At 40.4% G+C, this 23390-nt stretch overlaps 1 protein-coding gene across 1 annotated transcript in view; it reads left to right on the forward strand.

Moving 5' to 3' along the window:
- Positions 1-11835: 11835 nt before the first annotated feature.
- The window catches only part of sema3b (sema domain, immunoglobulin domain (Ig), short basic domain, secreted, (semaphorin) 3B), an 80712-nt gene continuing 69157 nt past the window's right edge, over positions 11836-23390 (forward strand). Inside the window, exon 1 of the mRNA XM_042408171.1 lies at positions 11836-12449. The gene's annotated coding sequence lies outside the window, so the exon portion shown is untranslated. The remainder of the gene's footprint in view (positions 12450-23390) is intronic.

A 23390-nucleotide genomic window follows, 5' to 3' on the forward strand; every position in this document is an offset into this window, starting at 1 on the left:
AGCCTATTTGGAGTTCAGCCTTTTCATATACAGCTGATAAAAAAAATGCACTGGTGTCTGTAGCTGTAGCTACCTAAACACACACACACACACAAATTATACTGTAATGTCAAACATATTAACCACAAATTCTACACTCAAGTTGAAACATTTTTGATTTGCATCCCTGGGGGCAAATCTGTGTTTGTATCTTACCACTAACTTTGTGTTCAGTGTGAACACATTACGGTGTGTATGTTTCAACTTGAGCGAAAAATCCATGCTTATCCCGGGGCTTTATGAATGTTCAGAGACAAAAAAAACTGGAGGGAAATAACAGAAAGAACATGAGTTCACACACACACACACACACACAGGCACTCCCACATACACGGTTGGTGCATATGTTGCTAGCTCGCTTAAAGCCAACATCTACAGTTGATACATTGGCTGTTTGGGGTCCACGGTCCAGTGGTCAAATTTAAACTAAGGGACAAGTTATATTTGAAAAGAACTAGTTTGTACAATGTTTTGTTCAACCTTGTCGGGAATCAAATGTGTTTATAATTGTTCTGAAAGGCCGAATGTTATAGAGAGAGAGAGAGGGGGGAGATGTGATATAGCCTATGAGGAGAACAGAGCACATTTTCAAACAGTCTTTCCTGGAAGACATTCATTGTTTTGCACTTGGTTGATGCATGAACAGTGACAGAAATAGTTGCATAAAGAATAGAAAAAAGAGAGCAAGAGAGAAAAGTCCTCCTTTTCTTTTCATGCCTGGCCAATCACTGCATGAAGTGGGTGTAAATGTCAGATTCTCAGTTTCACAAAATTACAGAAATTCTCAGACACTGAAAGTTTGGCATAGCTGTGATTTTTTTTAGATGGATCTTTCACAGCAAATGCTATTTTATTTTCACTGCATGTTCCTGTGTAGGTAAAGTTTTGCATGTTTGTGTGTGTGAGAGTATTTGTGTGTGTGTGTGTATTAGCAAGGATATCCTGGTTTAATCATAAAACACAATGCTATCTCCAGTCGTCATTACACTGAGAGAACAAGGTCACTTCCCATTTAAACAGGTCATAGTTTTAGTGTTGGTAGTTTTTATCTAGAAGGTCACTGTGGTAGACTTCATGTCTCTGCGCAGTGTTGCCTAGTAACAAAATACCTGTAGCTGGTTGACATTATATTACCCTTCCCAAAGATGTGTCCTGGTAAAGATTTAAAGTGAAAGTTAGATCACAAGAACATTTGTATTGTGGCAGTGATGATTTTAATAAAAATGAAAAAAAAAGAACTTAGATGTCTTAAATGTGACGCAGTAATACCAAAGAGTCAATCTGAAATTTGGACGCTCTTGATGGCAGCTGCTACAGTTTACTGAGTGATGCAAAAACTTAGAGCAGACTCAGGAACTGACCCAAGCAAAAGACTGGATTTGTTTCTCTTTTCCTTTCACTTTGTATCAAGTTTCCTGTTTTCCATGACATGTCTTTTGATTTCATTTCTGGACGAAATTAAGGAAATATTTAATTGGAAATCGGTCGAAGATGAGCAATTCAAGATTATGGGAAAAGAGAGAAGCTTGTGTGGGGGAGGGAAATGAAATGGATGAAAAGTAAAGGGCTGAGAAAAAGAGCAACGACTTCAGTGAAAGACTTCAGGATCATGTTGCACTATCAGATCAGTGTCCTACTTGGCACCGGTTACGTCATTACACAATTCTCACTCTTAGACTGATAAAGTTTTAAAATCTAACACAATGTACCAGATATATTTTGTCTGCACTGCTTTGACAGACACAAGCAGCTCATTTCCTACATCTTTTGCTCATTTACAGTTTCAAAACAAAAGCAATGTTCAAATGGAAATACTCAGTTTTGAAAGAATTTAGTGTCTAATCAAATCAGATACGCAATTGAAAAAATATTTTACAGGAAGGGAAAGGCAAGAAAAAAGGCGCACAAGACGGTCTGAAGAGAAAATTGGAACAAAGAAGGACAGACTGTTTATCATGTTTATGGCGAGTCTGCTTGAACAACCCGTTGATTCGGCATTCCCAACTCTGTAAGTCAAGTGTTTACTGTGGTTTTGGGGGTTTTTTTTTCTTTGTTTGAGTTACCTCCTTATATTTTCATTGACAGTCTCCAACAGTGTTCTGTTACAGCACTCGACAACAACAAAAAAAAACTGTATACTTGAATTTCCTTGTCTAAAATACACCCTGACAGGTTCCATATCAAGGAGGCATAAAACCAGAGGGACAGGTTGAGGTGAGAGACTGATATCGAAGGAGACAGACTGAGGAAGGCAAAGACTAAGTAGAAGAAGGAAGAAGACATGCAGTGACAGTGATGGATGGACGAGGGAGAGAGGGAGTGGAGAAGATAAAGAATTGTACAGCAATCGTAAGAGCCGAGCCATCCAGTCTGCCAGAGCTGGAAGAGATAGTGGAAATCATTAAGGGAGGGAAGGAACATGCAGGTCATGGCCTGCCAAGCCAAGTTAAAAGCTGATGCAACTTTGAAAGATCAATACTACAAAAAAAAAAAAGTTGATATTTAGGTTCAATTAGATTATGAACAGGGTTGCATAGCATTTATAGCTGTCAGTGGATTTGAATTATCATTCCTGGGGTATCAACTCATAAACTCTGCTAATGGACGATAATGACGAGGGATTTAAAAATGTGCTGCTAATTGCCATTCTCCTCCTTTTTTTTAACCTTTTTTTCCCTTTTTATCTGATTGGTGATGATAACAGGATGATAATGACGTATGATGACGAGGACAGTTGATGGGAGGATGATGGGCTAGAGGACGAGCTGAGGAGGAGGAAACTTAAGAGCGGGCAAATGAAGATGAACGATGATCCAAGTTGAGAGGAGCTGAGGACAGGGGAAGGGTGAAATTTAGATACAGTAGCTTCTGATTACACTGTTTGGACAGGCAGTTTATCTAATTAGAGGGGCCCTGAGCAGTGAGCGATGGCAGGGAGTGAAGGATGATCATCCTAGTTTGTTTACCTTCAGACACTTGTGGATTCCTGTCCTCCCTTAAAGGGGAGGTTCGGACGTCAAGAAAGAGAGATACTGAGAAATGAGAAAAATAAGTTGCTGCTGGCGCTTGTGATGAAATCTGAGAACATGATTTTTTTGCGCCAACTATATTTTTCCTACATGTTTCCAAGAGTAATCCATTTCAACTGCAGGAACATTTGAGACATTTAGGAACTTTACCTGTGTTTCATTTATTTAAGTTTTTCCATTAATTTGTCATCTGTCTGCCTTTACTTGTGGCTCCTAAGTTCCTTGAACTGTTTGGTCAAGGTAGCTGAGTTGCCAAAACAAACAACGAAAAAAGCTCTGGCTCTTTAGACCTAATGTGCTCTTTTGGTTTGTATTTTCCGTTATGTTTCATTGTCGTCCAGTCTTGCACTGTGGATCACTGGCTCTCGGTTCTGGTACTTGGTTGACCCCCAGTCCTGGGAGAATCGCCCAGAACTGTTCTAGGATTCACAGCGAAGCACAGGGAACACTTTGTCCTCCTCTTTCTCTCCTTCACATCCTTTCATTTTCATCTTTCTCAGTCTTTCTTTCTCTCTCTCACTCACTTTCTTTGTCTTTTTTTCATGGATCACTATTTCCCATCTCAGAGAGAGAGAGAGAGAAAGAGAGAGAGAGAGAGAGAGAGAGAGAGAGAGAGAGAGAGAGAGAGAGAGAGGGAGAGAGAGAGATTGCCATGGGCTCAAATGTCAGAATGTCAAGGGTTTCCCAGCCAGGCAATTACACAGACTGCAGGACAGCAGCGACACACACGCACACAGGACATCGACATCACACACAAGCATGCAGTCTAACCACGCGACTCACACTTTCAAAAAGTCACTATTTCCAAGTCTATGCACAGATTTACTTTCCGGTTGCCACCTGTCATTCATACTGAGGCCTGTAAACACACACACACACACACACACACACACACACACACACACACACACACACACACACACACACATACACAAGCACGCACACTCAATGAGGTCAGGTGGTTTTCCAATCGACGCAGCTGTGTGCTCTCCAGAGCAGTAAAATGATTTTAGGTTCAGTGTGTGACGGCTTTGATGGGTCTAACACACCACTGAGTTCTGCTTCATTCTATCTGCCTACAAAGACTCTGACTGACGGCTGCTAGACTGTTATTAGACACTGCAACTGCACCTGTTTGATGTGAGCACACACACACACACACACACACACACACACACTGAATCACACACAACAGAGCGCATTTTTCTGTATGCATTTACGGGCCACGGGAGAGTGGGGTACAAAGTAAGGCAGACTGGATTCATGCTGGCCTTGAAATTGTCCTCTCCTGGCCAAAAAAGAAACAAATTAAGGCCTTGAAAGTATTTGAAAATGAATGTATGACTTTAACAGTAATAAAAATAAGATAGCAGAGCTGTTTTTACATCCAAGAGACAGCTCACAAGTCCTTGATGGCGAGGAAGTCACAGTTCTTCACAATGAAATTGCAAGTCAGTCGCACGTATTTCAGCTGCATGTTTTTGCTCTCAAGTCTCAGGTCGAGTCTTTAGAGACTCAAGTCTCAAAGTCACTCAGCAGTCACATCTACCTAAAGTCTCGAGTCCTCATTTTTGTGACTTGTCTGTATGATTTGAAAGCAAGTCCACAGCTCTGGAAACAACATCTAAATTCCTCAATAGAGCGCGTCTATCTGTCCTGTAGCATTTCAAAAGTGAGGAAACAGTTGTGACCAATATGTCGTAACCCAAAATAAACAAGCTTTGACTTTGAGGTCATATAATAGAGTATAATAACAGCCTTAAAATCTCTGAAATAATAATTGATGGTCAATCAGAGAAAGAAAGAGCGAGAGTGTTTCTTGTCCAGTGTCTGCCGATGTGATGGGTGCTTTTTTCGGTGTTGAATCATTTTGGATAATTATAGGAGAGGCACTGAAGAAAATGAATTCTTTCCGGACTATTTGGCCTCCTGTGCAAAATGACACTCAGTTCCCAGAGTTCTAAATATAATCTGCACTTTGGGTTTTCTGACTAATGCAGTATTCCAATATGAAACTAGTATGGCAAATAAAAGTCTCGACTTAAACAGCTCCCCAAGATCTCTATTATGCTTTTGTTTGGTCCAAACTGGGAGAGTAGTAGGAGAGAGTTTTGTGAAAAGATACTGGATGGTTGATTTTTAGGTGATACGCTGGCTTTCTTTTGATATTTCCATGAATAACCATGAGGCCCTCAGCAGTATCTGTGTTTTGGTCAAGCAGGAAGCTATAGGAGTGTTTTAGAGAGCAGAATCTATCAGCTCTTCTCATCCTCATGACATAAATCATTAATGAGGTGTGTGTATCTGCCTGCACACCTCCCTGGTCAGTCCAGGGCCTGCAGTGCACAGCAGCGTCTGCGTGTGTGTGTGTGTGTGTGTGTGTGTGTGTTCAAGTCTGCAATTTGTGTGTGGGGATGTGTTGTATTTCTTTATATACTTGTAAATGTGTGTGCGTATGAACTTGGTGTTACTGTAAATGTGTAGTTTATATGTACATGGTTGCGTGTGTGTGTGTGTTTGTATTTGGTGTGTGTGCAGGCGCGTGTGTATGAGGGAGTGATGCATACACCGGGGTCTTTGAAGTGTAAAGTAACAGGCCTTTTTAAGTTTTGGGATGTGAAATATTTATATGAGCAGGAGTGCTGCTCTGGGAGGACGAGTTGAGAGAAAGAGAGAATAGTACAGAGGGATGAACTTGTATTTAGACAACAAATAAGCAACGGACCACGGTCACATGGAGTCACTCCATGATTAAATTGCACTTGGTCCTGTCTCGTCATTATTGTCTCTCATGTGTGTAAAATCTCCAATGAAAGTTTCTGCAGGGTTGAAGAAAATAGCATTAAATTGTTATTTTGCCAATTTGGAATGTTTTCTCTTTTTAAATACATTTATATGCTTTTTTCTTACTAACTGTTTTACTTTTTAATACCAATATGAACAACTTTTGGATTGCCAGGTTATGAAAAGATCTTTCTAGCTAGTGTGCATCCACCTATAATTACTTGTTTCATCCTTTTAATTCATTAGGACAACCTCTCCAACACACATTCACATTACACAATAAATCTATTCATTCTATTCAAACGTGATGGATTATTAGCAAGTGGAGTAAGTCATTATTAAAGGAGCCATTAAACATTAATAAATCCCCTAGTTACAACTTGTAAACTGCTTAAAAACAGCTTCATATCAATATACCGCAATTATGAAAATGATTGAAATGATGCATCATCAAGAGATACTGTTCTTCCATATACAAGAGGTGAAAATAAGAGACTTTGGTTTTAAAGTGAATGTGTTAAATAATGTAAATATATTGTTGAAAGGCACAACAACCTCCTGTTAAACCAGATTGTCGAAGGCAGATTTCCAAAGCTGTCCTCCCAAGAAACTGATCACCAGTTGTTTCAGCAAATGTCAAAAAATGACAAGTGCCTCGTGTCCAACTGACAGGGCCCTCTAGCACCCAAAGAAAACCCAAGTCCAAACCAAGAGCTTTCTTTATCCCTAAGTCGTTTTTGCCTAAACCTTTGGTTAGCCCAAACCTAACCAAACTTTAGCCATAGCTGTAATTTGTGATGGTTTTGAAAGGCACTGACGAGTTATGTCATGGTGCCAACATCGTAACTTCAGAAAATGCTTATGTGTCATTCTGGAGGGCAGTTACACATCATGTATTTTGTTGTTTAATCTGGAGCACATGTTGATATGAACTCTTTGGCTCCATTTCTGTTGTCGTGATCCAACACTGAGCACAGCGTCCTTGCTGCTACATCGCTGCCTGCTTTCTGCATATTTTTAATTCCCTCCACCTCCCCAGCTGCTTTATGTATTAGCATGTATATAAAATATTCAAGAGTTATTGAATGCTTTTTTCAATATGTGTTCATGTTCGTTGCATGTTGTGTATATCAGGCTCTGCCAGTGGTTGTGAATTCAGAGACAGTCTGTGTCAAACTTGCTCAGATTCAAACTAGTATTACTGTTTCAATAACAGTTAATACCTTGACATGAGTGTTGTGACTTAATTGTAGTGATTTTAAGGTGGTTATTTAAATGCAAATTTCCTATCGCCTATAAATTGCCTGTTATCAATGTGGCTCTTTTCTCTGCATTACAATATCCTGTCGATCTAAATCAGTGAATACAGGCCTGAAAAGAGCTCAGTGGTGGAGACCTGGTGAACTTGGTACTCATCCTGTGTGTGTGTTTGTGTGTGTGTGAGGGAGTGATAAAGCCTAAACTAAACGATTAGAGGTCACAGGACAAAGGACAGAAGAGGCTGAGACCTTTATAGAGAGCGGTGTGTACTTTCGGGTGCATATTCATAAGTCTGTGGGTTTGTGTGTTCGTGCTCATGCACAAGTGTCCGTGTGCGTGTTTGTGTGTGTGTGAGAGGCCAGACGTCAGTATTGACAATAGCCTGTTGAGACCTGGGAGGAGGTTGGCTTCGTTAAAAGAGGCCTTGAACAAACAGAGAATAGAGACGGAAGGTTAGAGGAAGGGAGGGAAGGAAGGAGGGGGTGCAGGGGCAATGTTTGGTGGGGAGTAAGTGAAACGGTGGGAGAAAAATGGAGGGAAAAGGTGCAAATGAGGGAAGTGTGTGGAGGAAAAAAACAAGACTGGCATGGAGGGGTGTATGGGTGGAAAAATTGAGGGAAATAGGAATAGATGGAGGAGAGGATAAATGAAACAAAGAGTTTTTAGAGGCGAGGAGTGAGAGAAATGGGGGATTAGAGAGGTAGTGAAGGAGGGAAAAGAGGCATGAAGGGGGCAAATGAAGTCAGAATATGAAACACAATGATTAAGGATGGAGCGGTGGATGGAGAAGAGAGAGGGAGGGGACAAAAGAAGGGTGGGGCGATGAAGAGTTGGATGAGAGAAGGCTGGGATTGGCTGGGTGGATGGGGTGAATGATGAAGGGATTTAAAGGGGAGGTGGGCAATTTTAGATAAAGGTAGAGGGAATTGAAAGGAAAACCACAGGCATCTTCTGAGTAAAGGTTAGCTGTGACAGAAGACAGGCAACAGGATCAAGTGCGTGCGTGTGTGTGTGTGTGCGTGGCAGAGAAACACAAAGAGACAAGAAAATATGCTTCGCCTTGCACATTCTTCACTATTTCTGTGTAATGAAAAAGTGAGGGAAAGGACGTTTGTGTTCTGGTATAGCAGGAGTAGCAAATCAATAACTGATAAATAAATGATAAGCCACAAAATTTCAAAAGGCACCAGCAAAAACAAATGATTGAAGTACTCACAAGCTACTAGAGGGAAAAGATGGGTGTGTGGGCACTGTGTGCATGTATATGTGTGTTTGTGTGTGTGTGTTTCTGTTGCGATGGAAAATATGTGTCGGCTCATTTGTGGAGGTGTTGATGTTGTCAGCACGGCGTGACATTTTTCTGCACTTATGTCCGGTTTGTGACATCAGAGAATGTCTTACAGGCTTATCAGCCTTTGTGTCTGGTATCGGATGTCAGTTTATGTTGTATAACTCAGTCACACACATGCAAGCAAGTGCTTGGAAGTATACACATGCTTAAGAAATAAGAGAAAGAAGAACGGAAGGACGGAAGGAAGGAATTAAACAAACAATAAACCCTCCGAGAGGATGTAAACCACGGTGGTAGACAGCCTCAGCACAGGAACAGGTGGACGGATTATTGATGCTTCTTATAATATTATAAATTGGTGATATTATTGATATAATTTTCTATTAACAATTGAGACCATTGCCAAGATTTTCACCCTGCACTGGCCTTCACACTATCTGGTGTTTCAGCAGGTTGTATTTTGTGGTAAAGTCGTTTTCAAGGCCAGAGGCAACAAGGAAGATGGGACTGTTTTTCAACCACAATCAGACTAAACATTTGTTGGAATTAATGAGGAGCTGATGGGACAAATAACTTCCAACAAGTTAAGTTTTGTGAGTAAAGTAGAAAAAGGTTCATTCCACTGAGATGTAACAAATGTGAAATGTGGCCTTACTGTTGAGTAGTACTGACTATATCACTGATAAGCTTATAAAAGTGTTACAGTTACCTTGACAACAATAGCATGTTTTAGCCCACTGACTACCAGTCACATACTTGACATTCCCGCTGACCTTCTATGAATATGTTTTCTAGACAGCCATTTGTTTCCATTGATATCAGCATACTATAAAAAACACCTTGAACAGACTAAACACTCATCTCACATTGGTAATCCATCACAGTGAACATCATGTTGGCATGTATATATAAACAGTATATGTATATATGATGCATATGTAAATACAAATTTATCAGAAAGATCTGCAAAAATATTGTAACTTTAAAATAAACAGACATTGTCATTGTGATGGTGGAGTCATTTTATATGTACATAGTAAATTGAAATGAGTGGAGGCCAGTGGATGCCTGGGCAGTAGTCTATAACACTGTTCCCTGGAAACTGGCCGCTAGTAATTATGCATGATTTTGTATAAGGTTTGTAACAACAAATCTGTTATTTAAAATCAATTTTTTATTGGAATTTTGGTAATATTATTTTTCATATCAAATCAAATAGCAAAATATAATAAAAACACAAAAAATAATAATCCTTATAAATAAAACATATCTTTTATAGGAAATGGAAGGAGAGAGAACAGCAGATGGATGAAAACTGAATGTAGAAATAACTCAGGTTGCTGCAGTTGCAGCAGCTGCGTCTACATGCTGCACAAAAACAATAGTAACACGGAAAGTAGAAAGGCTGGTTGAACTGTCTTTGTCAGATGATAATGCAGCTTCTCCTTCTGGCCCAGTCAGCACAGCTGGATGAAGAATGATTACAGCAGAAAGACAATTAATAGCAGCTAACAGTGTGCACATCTGTTGATACCATTATATCACTGAATTGTTTCATTTTTCTGTTTCCTGTGATTATAGTTGCGTATTATCTCATTCTGATCTAATCACATGCACACACTTACACACTTCTCCCAGTCTGGAGTCTCTTTAGGACCCACTGTGTGTGTGTGTGTGTGTGTATATGTGTGTGATAATGAAAGCTGCTGACTGGCAGTTGTGATTGGCTACATCCACAGCCTCTAGAGATGGCCGTCTGAATGGTGCCAGCTAGACGCCAGACAGACGGCACACACTGTGTTTATGTGTGTGTGTGTGTGTATGTGTGTTTTGTGTGAATGAGTGTTTGTGCTTACATGAACGTACCTACAGCAGGTGTTTATGTGTGTGTGTGTGTGTACCCGCATGAGTGTGAATCTCCATGTGTAAGTGTGAATGTCCCTATTGGCAGTGTCTACATGAATGTGTGTTTTGTGCGTGTGTGTGTATGTGTGTGTGTCACTGATACTTCGCTGCGCCCTGCTGCCTGGGGCCTGATTATAAATACAATAAATTAGTCCATGTTTTGTGTGAGTGTATGTCCCATAAGGTGTAGGTTTTCACCCTGGTTGTCTCTTTTGATTTCGGTCTTTCTCTCTGTCTGTCTTCCATGTCGGTCTCTTTTTGCCTCTTATCGTCTGTTCCCTCATGGATTTACTGTGATGTAAATAAACACTGCTCTGGGGTGTGGACGTCATATAAAAAAATCATTAACAGGTATGCAGATAATATACTGTCAACTCATAATGACGTAATTTTAAAATAGTCCAAACATGTATTAAAATTGAGCTTCTTATTTATCTATTCTATTCTTTATCCATCATCAGCCTTTGCCAGTTAAGGGAAGGATGTTTTTGTTTCCATACACATTCATGTTTTCAAATATGGAAGCTTTACAGGTTAGGGATTAAGTGCCATGCTCATGGGCATGTCGTCAGCTGATTGTGAGACAATCTGTCCTCAGTTTAGAGTCACCCTCCAAAAATAGTTACAAGGGATCATGGCAAAATAACTCCACTGTGTAATTAGAGGATGCATTTGTGACTTGAACTCGTCATCACAATGCCACAAAGTCCAAGTGTGGCTGTTAAATCTACATTTTAAGGTGAATTGTAACTTCACTGAGACGACGTCCGAACTGGAACACAGATTTGGGTCAATTGGAAAGGTTTCCCCAGAAGATTCAGGATTCAGAGAAGCAACTTTCCATACACAAAGCACATCTTTTTAATCTTCATTTAGACATGACACATGTTACATTACAGTAACACAACCTTCCCCCAAATCCCTTATCATGTATCTGTGCTACATCAGTCGTTCATGCAGCCAATGCTGCTTGTTCTTTTTGTACAGTTGCAAAGCTGAGGTAAAAAGGTCAGAGATATCACTGTCAAGGGTTTATTTATTACTTATGCATTACTGAATCTTGAACTCGGCTGTTTGAATAAGAGAGAATAGGATGCAGGTTTTGTATAAATGTCAAGCTGCACAAAAAATGCAAGAGATTTCATATCCAATGTTGCAAATACTGTATCTTCTGTGCAGAACAACGAATGCACGGATGAGTTGACATTTTTAAAGAATGTGTGAACTTTGTGAAGGAACTTAAATCCGAGCGTTAAGTGCGCCCTCATCCTAGTCTCACCCTGATCTTTATCTTCATGACTGGATTAGTTAAAAAAATTTGCTGGGTCACTGAGAGAAACACAAGCACAGACACAAGGACTCTCACAGTGCTGTATCTTTGAGGATGAAGCGTGTTGAATCATTATAGCAGGAGAAAGACACTGCGGCTGGGTGACAGAGCAAGGGAGTGACTTTACCTCTGGACTGAGGCAGAGGGAGTGGCGTTGGGAGAAAGAGGAGGGTGTGAGTGTGTGTGTGTGTGTGTGTATGTGTGTGTGTGTGTGTGTCAGAGAGAGCTTTGCTTTCACGCCTTGCTGAGCAGTGAAAGAGTATCTGTCACACAGAGGAAACCAAAAGACAGGGCATAAAAGTTAGGCAAAAAGAAAGAGACACAAGGAAAGGGACAGTGGATGGGAGAAGAGACAGAGAAAGAGTTGGTTGAAAGAAGCTTCTGTCCTCCGTCCCACCCCCTGACTGTCTTCCCCTCCTCTCTGCTCGGCCGGGATCGAGAGGAAAAAGAAAAGGAGTGCAGAGAGAAAGACAGAGAGGGAGCTCAGCCACGCTCACTCTTATAGCGCAGGACTCAGGAATTCCAGGACCTTTGGAGTTGTGTGCGCATGCACACACACACACACTCACACACACACACATACACACTCACACGCTCACACACATGCTGCTTTTCTCGTGCTGATACAAATCACAACAGGACTCAGAGAGGGAGTATAAGAAAGAGAGATAGAGAGAAGATTAGAGAATAGCCCTTTCCAGCCCTTTCCTGTGGACTATTTGACCATGATGGCACCTGCCGAGGGGAAAGTGACTCGCAGGAGCTGAGGACTCACACGGGACACAAGCAGAGGAAGCTGCTGATGAAAAAGGTGAGAATTTGATTTATTATCAAAACCTTCTGCTCTAACATCTGTCTTTGTATTGTATGCCCTTATTACCACATAAATCTGTCAAGTGAAGGTATTTATCAGAGGTTTTTTTCATTTAATGAGTAACTGATGTAGGAAGTTGTGTGTTTGACTGTGGGGTATGCTGAAGTGAAATGTGTTTGCCGTGTTTTCAGGTGTATTTATTTTTTCAATGGTTGTTAAGAAGTGATTACAGTTCTTGTAAGTGTTTTTAAAGCTGGGGAATACCCTTTTTGAAAGACTGGAGGTGTTTGTGTTGGAATCACTAATGCACTTGTGTGTCAGCTCTGCTTTATTTGGCGTTTCATATCTATGTTTATCATTAGGGTGATTCCCTTGAGTAATATAATGGCGTAGCTGGACAAAGTGTTTGTGGACTTTGTTTTTTTGGATGGAGAATGTGCCAGCGAGAACATTTCGTGGTTTTCTTATCTGTAATTGGATTTGATCAGTGGGTGATTCATCTCAGATAAATCAGGAAGGGAAAGAGTTTGCATGTGTGAGTGAATGTGTGTCTTATTTCCTGATGGTCCACCAGTGGAAGTGGGGGATTTAGAGGGAATTATTATTGCTTTTGAACAGAGTCTGTCTTTTTCTTTAGGCGTTGATAAATAATAACAATGAAGTTATGTTTTTAATTTGAAAATGTGAACTGTTTTTTTTTTTTACTTTTATTTTTTTATGCTTTTATATGAGGCTCAGGACCTTGCACTCAAGCAGTAAATCGCACAAATTTTTACACACAATAAATCAGTGGTGAATAAAGAAACAAGTGGACATACAGAAGATTATAAGTCTTTGGATCTTTTACACATGCGGTTATTGTGTGCCTCATCCTTTCACTCCTCCCTCTACCCTCCATCCTGCCGCACTCTGCCACTTTTGTTCTCTAATCTCATTTACTTCTGCCTTTTCTGCAGGTTTTCAGAGAAATCCAACAACTAATGACAGGGGCTTATCCCATGCCACTCTGCCTCGCTCTCATCCTTTCTCACACCCCTCTCTTTTCTCTTCCTCATCCTCTTTCCGACTATTCATCTGCTTTCATAAAGCTTTGAGTATCTGTTCTCTCTTTTATATACTTTGGCTCCTTCTCGTTCTTTGTTACTATCACGCAGAGTATCTTTTCTGTTTATACCCAGTTATCACCGGTATGTTTTGTGTGTGAGCGGGAGTTTACGTGTTTTCAAGCTCACAGGTGTGCATTGTGTCTGTCATCTCACCTATTCAGCCCTGTAATCCCAGGTCTCACTGGTCTTTATAAGCCCTCCACCCCAAACCCACCTTAACCTGCACAGTAACCCTTCCATTACCATACCACTGAACACACACATTAACCCTTATAGTTTACCTTGGCGGTAAGGTGTGTTCTGCATGCAGTGGCTGGTCCAACAAGGGTTTACATGGTTGTTATCTATGTGTTCTGTTACACACCCAGCTCATGAGGTGGACAAAACATGGGAAACACCTTTCAATATAATGCAGTCAGGTGCAATATCACCACCCACTATGACCTCAATAATAAACTGAAACTAGAAGTATTTTCTTACAGTGTCAACAAAATCTGCTTTATTGCATATTATGTATTCATAAGCTTCAAATTCAGAGCTCTTTTTTTTACTAGATTACATTAGGTTGTACAGGTGTATCTAAAAAAGAGTTTCTGTAGGTGTCACTCTTTGTATTGTCTGTTCAGTCGTGGTGGCTATTGCCTCTCATACTAATTAACCAGCTCTTCCCCCTGCTGATGCACATTTAAAACACATCACTTCCTGTGTGCCACAGGATCCCCCCCCCCCCCAATTACAGACAGGCAGACAGTCTAGAACAGCATACATGTAATAGCTTTTCACCACCTGGTCAGAGGTTGCATTCGCTCTTGTGTCACTTTACAACGGCGAGCAGCAAAGTGGACATTTATTTAACCTAACAGCTCCTGTGGGTTCAAGGTGGGTCTGTTGATTGCCTGGTGATGTATCGACTACTGAGGTAATTTTACGGTTAAGGTGGCTATTCACTGATCCTCTGCCACACCTTAAAACCCATTAACCTCCATCTCAACCCTTCCTCAGTGTAAAAACCCATTAACCCTTCCCTCACCCTGTAATATCTGGCAAGTCAGCAGAAAGTAGGTAACAAATGTGTAAAGCAGAAACACAAAATTTTTTGGGAAGTATGATACAATAGTAGAACACGGGATAAATATCTTCTCTTGCACTGCCCAGTGTTGGTCTATTAGCTCTGTATTGGTTTCCTATTTGCCTTTTTTCTCTTTATGTGTATTAAGTATAGAGTGAAAAAAGTAGAAGAATAGGCTGCCAAGAGCAGATGAAGCAAGGTACAGAGCGAGAGAGAGAGAGAGAGAGAGAGAGAGAGAGAGAGAGAGAGAGAGAGAGAGAGAGAGGGCAGCGATGTCAGCTTTCCTTTGTTTGAAATATTTAATGAGTATCTCTGCTCTCTTGAAATATTGACTTTTTCCTATATAGCCAGAGGGGACAGACGGGAGCGGAGGTTGTTCTCTCATTCAAATAAAAAGCAAAAGGCTGTTAGCATCAAACTTTCATCGGCTTCTTTTATTTGTTTATTTATTTATGTATTGTTTTCCTTTTAAATTCTGTTGATTAAAAAAAAAAAACATGATACTCGCCCTTGATGTTAAGTCGCGGTTAATAAAGGGTAAAATATGCGTGTGTGTGTGTGTGTGTGTGTGTGTGTGTGTGAGAAAGAAAGAGAGTTTGGGTTCAGCTGTAGATTTTCTGTGTGTGTGTTACAGTATATGGGATCGTGTCTCCAGAAATGTGTGTTATGATTTCTGTACTACTTATATTCAAAAGTACACTTTTCACATTCATATCATGAGTGCTCAGGGTTCTTTACAGATTTTAAAAACTATTTTTTTTACTAAGACTGTTTTGAACTAATTTCTGGCTCTGATTTGATGTCCGAGTGTATCTAAAAGTCGATCTGTTTCCTGCTTCCGTAACAAACTGCTCATCTGCAGTTTACAGTAAATTGAGTCCTCTGGTGGCAAGGTCGACTCAGAATATTACTCCACTAATAGAAAGCGAAACAAAAAATGGACAGAAAGCTCATATGGTGCACATAATCTAGTGTCCTTCAGAGTAATTAAAAGCATACATAAATACCTGCAAATTGTATCTTTATAGATGGATCATCAGTTTTTATTACTCAAAGTAGTATAACTGCCTCAGTGCATTTGTGTATATGCAAGAATGTTGACTGTGTTAGAGATATAGGATACGGTTGAAGATAAAATATCTCATGTTTTAAAGGTGTCATTTGATATGTGTAGATAACCTGCACACATGGATGGATGGATGACAAATGAGTTGAAGCTGAGGTCAGGGAAGCTAGCTTCCCTAATTCATCACTCTCTTAAAAAGGAAGATAAAGGATGTTTAGTATTCTAGGTGATCAGTGTCGATAAAAGTGTAGATAACACCTTAATTGATGTTCAAACTCAATCCTTTAAGTTTAAAGAGGTCTTAAAAGATAATAGGGGAAATGGAGGCACTAAAATAAACCAGGATGGCAGGTTTCTTAGAAGAGTAGTGAAGCTAAAGTTGGACATGTGTAATAACACGTGAGAGAAAGTTAACGGTAGATTCCTATACAAGGTAAAGGTATTGATCGTGACTCAGACAAATGAATAATTTTCACTAAATGAGGCAAGAAAAGACATGAAAAGATGACATATTTTGACAGGTAACAGTCAACCTTTGTCATCGCATACAGGCAATTTAGAAAAATGAAGAGAAACAATCTGCAACATGTTTTCATCACTTGGTAAAAAAGACATTGAGTCCTGATATAACAGGAAAAAAAAACTGATTTTCCATTGTCATGAAATAAGCAGTAGAAGAGAATGAGATGTTATGAACAGTATTAAGCATCATCAGTATAAACCAAAAACATCTGAAAGACATTCAGTGGGAGACTTCATGTCTGTAGCGCTGGGTATTGTTTGAAAATGTTCAATTATGATGCCAAAATAATTGCTTAGGCACAATACCAAAATAAAAAAACAAAATCCAAAACTTTTATGCCAAACTTTTATGGTTTGTCCAATAATTTCACCGACCACATTTTGAATTGAGATATCTTGTTAAAAAAAAATGTTGTACCTGATCCCTGATTGACCATCTCTACAACGTTGTTGAAGTATATCAGGCCCCAAAACATATAACACAGTGTGAAAAAAAGAAAATCATGATTTGAAGAGGAAATGTCAAATTCAAGAATAGGTTAACAAGAAATATCAGTCCAAATATTCTCTGCTAGCTTATGGTAGTTCATTCATTTTCCAATGACTGTGGGTTACCAAAGCAATTCTGCACTCAAAAAACATTGGCATTTCATAACACAGTGTAACAAATTTTTACTTGTCTAGTAGAATAATAGGGTAGTAAGTGTTATGCCCTAATTGCCTATGCCTAAGAAGTATAGGAAATGGCGATTATTCCCTTCAGACTTTGCTTTTGTGACCAGGACAGTGATATTTTGAAATTTACCTCAGGTGAATTTGCACATTTTCGTTCTCATTAAGTCAGAAAAACAACATATGAATTACTGGATACAATAATGGGAGACCATATTTAGGGGCTGATTTGTGAAAGTGATTTACAGCATAATCGTAAATCTCCAGAAACACCTCACTTCTAAATCTTTTGTGGTCACTTTTGTATAACATTAGTAGAAATACATGTTAATTTTGATTCATATGTTGTTTTTTCTGACTTCATGTAAATGAAAATGTGCAAATTTGCTTGTTTTCCCATTGGAAATAGTTTAATTTCAAAATATTATTGTCTAGGTCACAAATGCCAAGTTGGAAGGGAATAATAGCAATTTCTACACTTTAGGCATAAGCAATCAGGAAATAAAACTTACTACTCAGGAACAAAAACTGAGTTATCAGTGATCAGCTGAGCAATAAACACCTATGGCATAAATGATAAGCAAAATGACAGCAGGATGATAGTAGATGGGCATAATTAATGGATCAGTAACTAGATGTCACAATATTAAACCAGAGACAAAAACATGAGAATGAGGTTAATTACGACTGCGTATCTGCACTTGTTGTTGGTTCAGGAGGATTAATGGTAATCTGGCTCCATGTCATCAGATAAAAGCAGATCACTTAAACATGCTGATGGCCTGAAGTTAAAGTTAGGCTGAAGACGGGACAATCTCAGATCACTATCAGTGGACTGCTAGGAATGAACCGACGGATGTGTAACCTGGAGGTTTGACCACTGGGTTAACTGGTTTTTGATCAGAAGGTTGCTGTTTTGAATCTCTACAGTGGCTGAGAAGCTGTTCAGGAGGAAGAAATATGTAGCTGATACTTTTTCTCTTTAGCTTTTGTTTATGTACCCTGGTGTAAAAACACGTCAGTCAGAATAACCACCTGATCAAACTCAATGAAACAGATATTGGACAAATAGTTGCAAAAAACGTTCAACTAAAAGATTGTTTTTCCTCTTCCTTTAATTTTGTAGTGCAAGACGGGAACAGTCTGGTATAAGTCTGAGGGGAGAAAGTGAACATGCACACAGTAGGAAGGATAAAGAGAACAAACATGATTTAATGGACGAGAGCTCTACTTTCTGCTTTCTTTTGGCTCACGATAAGACTCACTGCTTGACTTGGACAAGACTCGTGCTCCTCTTCATTCCTTGTGATCGTACTGACTACCGTCACTACACACACTTCTCTACTCCAGTGGGAGTGAGATAAAAAATGTAATAGGGTTTGAGTTAAATAGCATTTTATCAAATCTGTATCTTTTTACATCTATAGTTTATAATCTCTTAAGTAACAAAAGCTTTAAATAACTAAAGTTTAAGTGGCGTAGTTGATGAAAATGTTTTGTATGTTACTCTTTGGTAAAGAAAAAGCATGAGATGATGAATGGTTTGTAAGAATTGTATTAATAATCTGGGTATTTTCTGGCATTTCAAAGCAGATCCAGATTGGAGCTATGTATTGAAACCAAACCTTACTGGTTTATGTACGTCCGGTTGAACACCAGATGGAGACCAATGAGATCAATATGCCTTACAATAAAACAGACGAACAGTCAGTGTCATCACCCTCTGATATGAAAGACATGATGTTGTTTGATCTTTATTATTTTTATGGTTCAAAGGGGGGTTACAGTATCCAGTGTTTTTTTTCACCCAACCAATAACCCAAACATCTCAATATTCAAACTTGAACATGTTGAATATCAGTCGTTGGCACTTCTAGTCTATAATGTAAGTATTATGTAGTATCAGCATTAAAAAACCCACACCAGTCAGTAGGGATGGGTATCGTTAAGATTTTATTGAAAAGCCGCTGTCAGTGTCTTTGTGTTCCCTTACTTTCCTTTCCTATACTGTCTCACACATAAACACACAAACATGCTCACACCCTTCCTGTCCTTCCTCATTTCTTCTTTCTTCCTAGAATGCTCAAGTCTATCCATCGCTGTTGCGGAACAGCCTCTCCTTTGCCAGACTGACCTGTAATTGCACTCTAGATTTGTGTAGATGTGTGTGTGTGTGTGTGTGTGTGTGTGTGTGCATACGTGCATGTACATGTGTGAGTTGGACTCCGGGCCTGTCCTGTCCTATCACCTTGAGCGGCCATGCAGTGTTGAAGGTGAGGTGGAATTAGGAGGCTTTACACAAGGAGATAGGAAATAGGAAAATAACGAGATTCTCGCCATCCCCGTCTCTCTCTCTCTCTCTCTCTCTCTCTCTCACACACACACAATATTCCACACATACAAGCACCCTTACACCCCTATAGTTTAAGAAACTCTCTCTGCCTCGACACACACACACACACACACACAAATATACACACATGCACACTATGTCCCAGAGGAGTGCTCGAGGGGCTTATGCAGGGGATTTTGCTGTTCTGCAGTGTGCCTGTCAGATAAGGAAGGAGACGCAGGCCTGCCTGGTGACACGCTACTGAGCGTGTGCAGTACATCCTCCTCTCCTTCCCCTTTCCCTCTTTAACCTGTCACTCAAGTCACCTGCCACCCTCTGCTGCTACTGGTGATGATACTGCGCGCACACACACACACACACACACACACACACACACACACACACATACACAGGGACTGTCTGGTATCTCATTTGCTGAGCTCACAAAGAAACAAACACACACATACCGGCAGGGTTTTTTTTTCCACTGAGTTCCCTCACACTTCCTCCATCTCTGTCAGGCTGGTATGGCTGGGACCAGTCTGCTCTAATGAGAAGAACACTGGAGAGACTATATTATAAACAGTCCTGATGCCAGTATTTGATTAAAAGTGGGTCAATGATTGGTAGATTTAGGCACAACCCCTTGCTCTTCCTTCCTTCTTTTGTTGCCATTTTCTCGTTTTTGCTCTCATCTTCTTCTTTTTTTTCTCATTTTTATTTCTTTCACCTCGCCCCTCCACCTTCTTTCACAACCCCCCCCCCCCCTCCTTTTCCTCACTCCCTTGGCCTGTTCCTCCTTCTTCCCTCTCCTCCATGTAACCCCCTTTCCTACCTCCCTCTTTTCCTCCCTCCTCTCCCTCCCTCCTCCTCTTCCTCTCTTCTCACCACCTGTAATCCTGCTTACTGCTGTTGTGCAGCTGCTCGGGATCACAGATGGAAAAAGATATAGTGAGCGCAGAAGGAATTTGAGTGTGTATTCATCAGGGGTCTGTTTTTCAGCACTGTTGCTGATTCTTCAATATTATTTTCATTAGTATTTGATGGCTGAGGCTAGTCTGTATTGCCAGTAGTGATTTGGTTCAGTAATGATTGATTTGGTCCATGAATGAGCTGCTTGGTAAGAGAATGGCATTTTGCCAGCAGCTCCAGGCTCTCACCATCATCTTTCCATCCACCCCTGTTAGAGTCTGCAGTACGGCTGCTGTCTGCCGTAACTTCATGAAAAGGACAGATCGGTCAGTCAAACTTCTTAGTTTTTCACCGTGTCCTTCATGTGTCTTCCAGTTAGTCCTGGACTTAAAACCAGTCTTCATGTCTTCTTGTCCCAGTCTAGCATAGTATTCAATCAGAGCAATGTTGTTCAGTGTTTGTGAAGCTTGCAGAAAATGTTTGACATATTTTCCTGATAAATAATTAAAACAATTGATTGTCAGAATAGTTGCTGATTAATGTTCTAAATCATGATGGATTAAGGAACGTGTCCAAAGTGTTTCTGCCTTGTGCACAAATGTGATTGGGCTTGATGAGAAGGCTGCTCAAACATCCTCCATCTGCAGGTATTACCCACTAATGTAAATGTTTCAACCTTCACTTTTTCTATTTTCCTACAAGTGAAATATCTTGCCCAGCAGGCCTTCATGTTGCAGAATGTTCAATCCTGTCTATCCACCATCCCTCCAGTGAAAACCCTCTTGCCTACGCCCTTGGCCTCTCCTGTCTCAACCAGTAACCCCCACTACCACCAGCCTCTTTACCGCCACCATCCCCCAGCCCAGCCCCAGCCTCTTGGCAGCTCCTCCAGGCAGGCTAATTGACTCAGTCCCAGGAGGGGGGGGATCATGCCACATTTCTAATTTGGCTTCCCCTCCTCCAGATAAAAGCTACATCCCTCCTTCCTTCAAACCCCCCCCTCTCTCGTTAAGCTCTCGGTCTCTATCAATCTAACCCCTTGTTCAAGTATTAAGGTTTATTTAAGGCTGAGCAACTTACAATTTCAAGTTAGTAAAAACTTCACTTTATTTTTGTTTGTCTGTGTCTACATATCTTCCATTTTTTCATCTTCATTTCTTTTTCTTTAGCAAGCTGGCTGTCTACGTGATTGCCAACCCCAAATACAGACATTATAGACAACTGAATACATGAAAGGACAGATACACACACTCACAGAGCGCAGCACCCCGCCTTTGCTCACCATGGGGTTCACCTTCAGAGAGCCTCCATCTCTGCAAACTGCACCTGGGGACTACAATGGGCGTGTCTGATTGCACGCGCGTGTGTGTATGTGTGTGTGTGTGTGTGCTTTATCCCACTAACAAGCAGACAGATGGAGAACAAAGACATTTTGTTATTGATTGTAACACACTTTCAGAATCAGAAAAAATAATCTAAAAAGTCTCCAATGTGCCCAGTTTGTGAATTTGAGGTTTTGCACTTTTGTACATAAAAAAAATATTTTTCTGAACCTTTAAAAAGTGTATTTATACTGCACTGCTACTCAAATGGTCTGAATGCATTTGTGGACATCAGTACTGGTTGTTTCTGGGTATTTCTCTGTGTGTGTCTAAGCATACAAATCCAACCCAATGCATACTGTATGATTTAAATGGTTAAATGGACTATGTGCATGTGCTTTGCGTGCCTTTGTGTGTGTGTGTGTGTGTGTTTTATGTGCCACTGACAGACTGTAGAAAGGCATTTAAGGTGCTGTGTGTTAATACCTCTACAACAGAGAGGTGGAGTAAACCTCAAGTGCATTGACCCAAGGAGGAGTTTCACGATACAGTGACTGAAATTAAACAAATACACACACACAGACAAGCAGGTATGCCCACAGTAACACAGCAGCAAATCACAAGTCAGGCATCCTGACAGATTCTGTGCAGGAAGCATGTTTGGTATGTTGCAGTAGCTGTGGCCATTAGTAAAATGGCATTTTCAGATGGACAGATAAGGTACTTTAGTTGGAGGCTCGGGGGTGGCAGGACTTGTGGAAAAGACATTTGACACGTAGAGAGTTGTTAGCTACAGTACAATATGTGGAAAGACTTCAGGTCTGTTCTCAGTATTTGTAGAAGAGTGGAAAATGTTATTTCTACAGGTCAGAGCAGGTTGGACCGATAGTTTGGACTTTTAACGGAGATTTCTAATTGTACCTTTTGTCTGTTTTTTTACTCACTCAGTGTAGAAAAAAATTCACTGCAAATTTAGTTCTCTACATCTGTTTGTACAGAAGTACATTATCGCAATGAATTCATCACAGATGTACCATAACAAGAACATAATGGGCCCCAGATGACTTCACCTTTTGATCGACCAGAACGGCACAAAGTCATTTTTTGAAGTTTAAAGAACAAAAATGAATACCAGTTACGCTTGAACTAGAGGTAAAGTTTCAAATTTCACCATTAGGTGGTGCACTATGGCAGAGACCCAGGGTCAATTCAATGGTGGTACTTCCAGCTGGGCCACTGCAAAACTGATACTGGTACATTTTGTTCATGGGTGGGAAGCCAGTCAGGGATCATGTCCTTGCAACACTTGCAACTCCTGCTGATTAGTCTGTCTGCACTGTCTCTGCATCATCCTCAGGTAAAGAGGGGGAGTCAGACGCAACATGGACTGTGTTTAAGTGACCACTCCCTCACTCAAAGGGAAAAATGCAACAAAGAAAAAGTTGGGTACTGATTTTCTCAATACTGTCTAATGATTGTGCCATTATTTATAGGCATATTTTGGCTTACTTGGAGTATATTATTGTCTGTTCAAAGATACAAATGGTATTAGGGTTTCACGTCTCACCCTTACGGGTGCTAATATGCTCGAAAAGAACTACTTCATACATGTTGTCCAACCACGTCGGAAGGCAATTGTTTAAAGCTGTTTCAAATATAGCCACATTCAAAGGCACAGTGAAAAAATCAGCCATCATAGAGAGGTGTGAGACATGATAATTGTTTAAATATGGCCGCACACTTTCACTTTCTCATGGAAGGCGTTGATAGTATTACACTCATTTGTACCCACAAAAACTGACTCTGACTGACTCAAGCAATCTTGGCGAGCCAAACTTGAGGGAAATCCCCAATCAGACAAGATGTCATATCCCATCTTACCTGAGAATGCTTCAGGATACCCCAGGAGGAGCTGGAGAACGTGTCTAGGGAGTCAA

The sequence above is a fragment of the Thunnus maccoyii genome, chromosome 4 (assembly GCF_910596095.1).
Source record: "Thunnus maccoyii chromosome 4, fThuMac1.1, whole genome shotgun sequence".
In the NCBI taxonomy this organism is placed as follows: Eukaryota; Metazoa; Chordata; class Actinopteri; order Scombriformes; family Scombridae; genus Thunnus; species Thunnus maccoyii.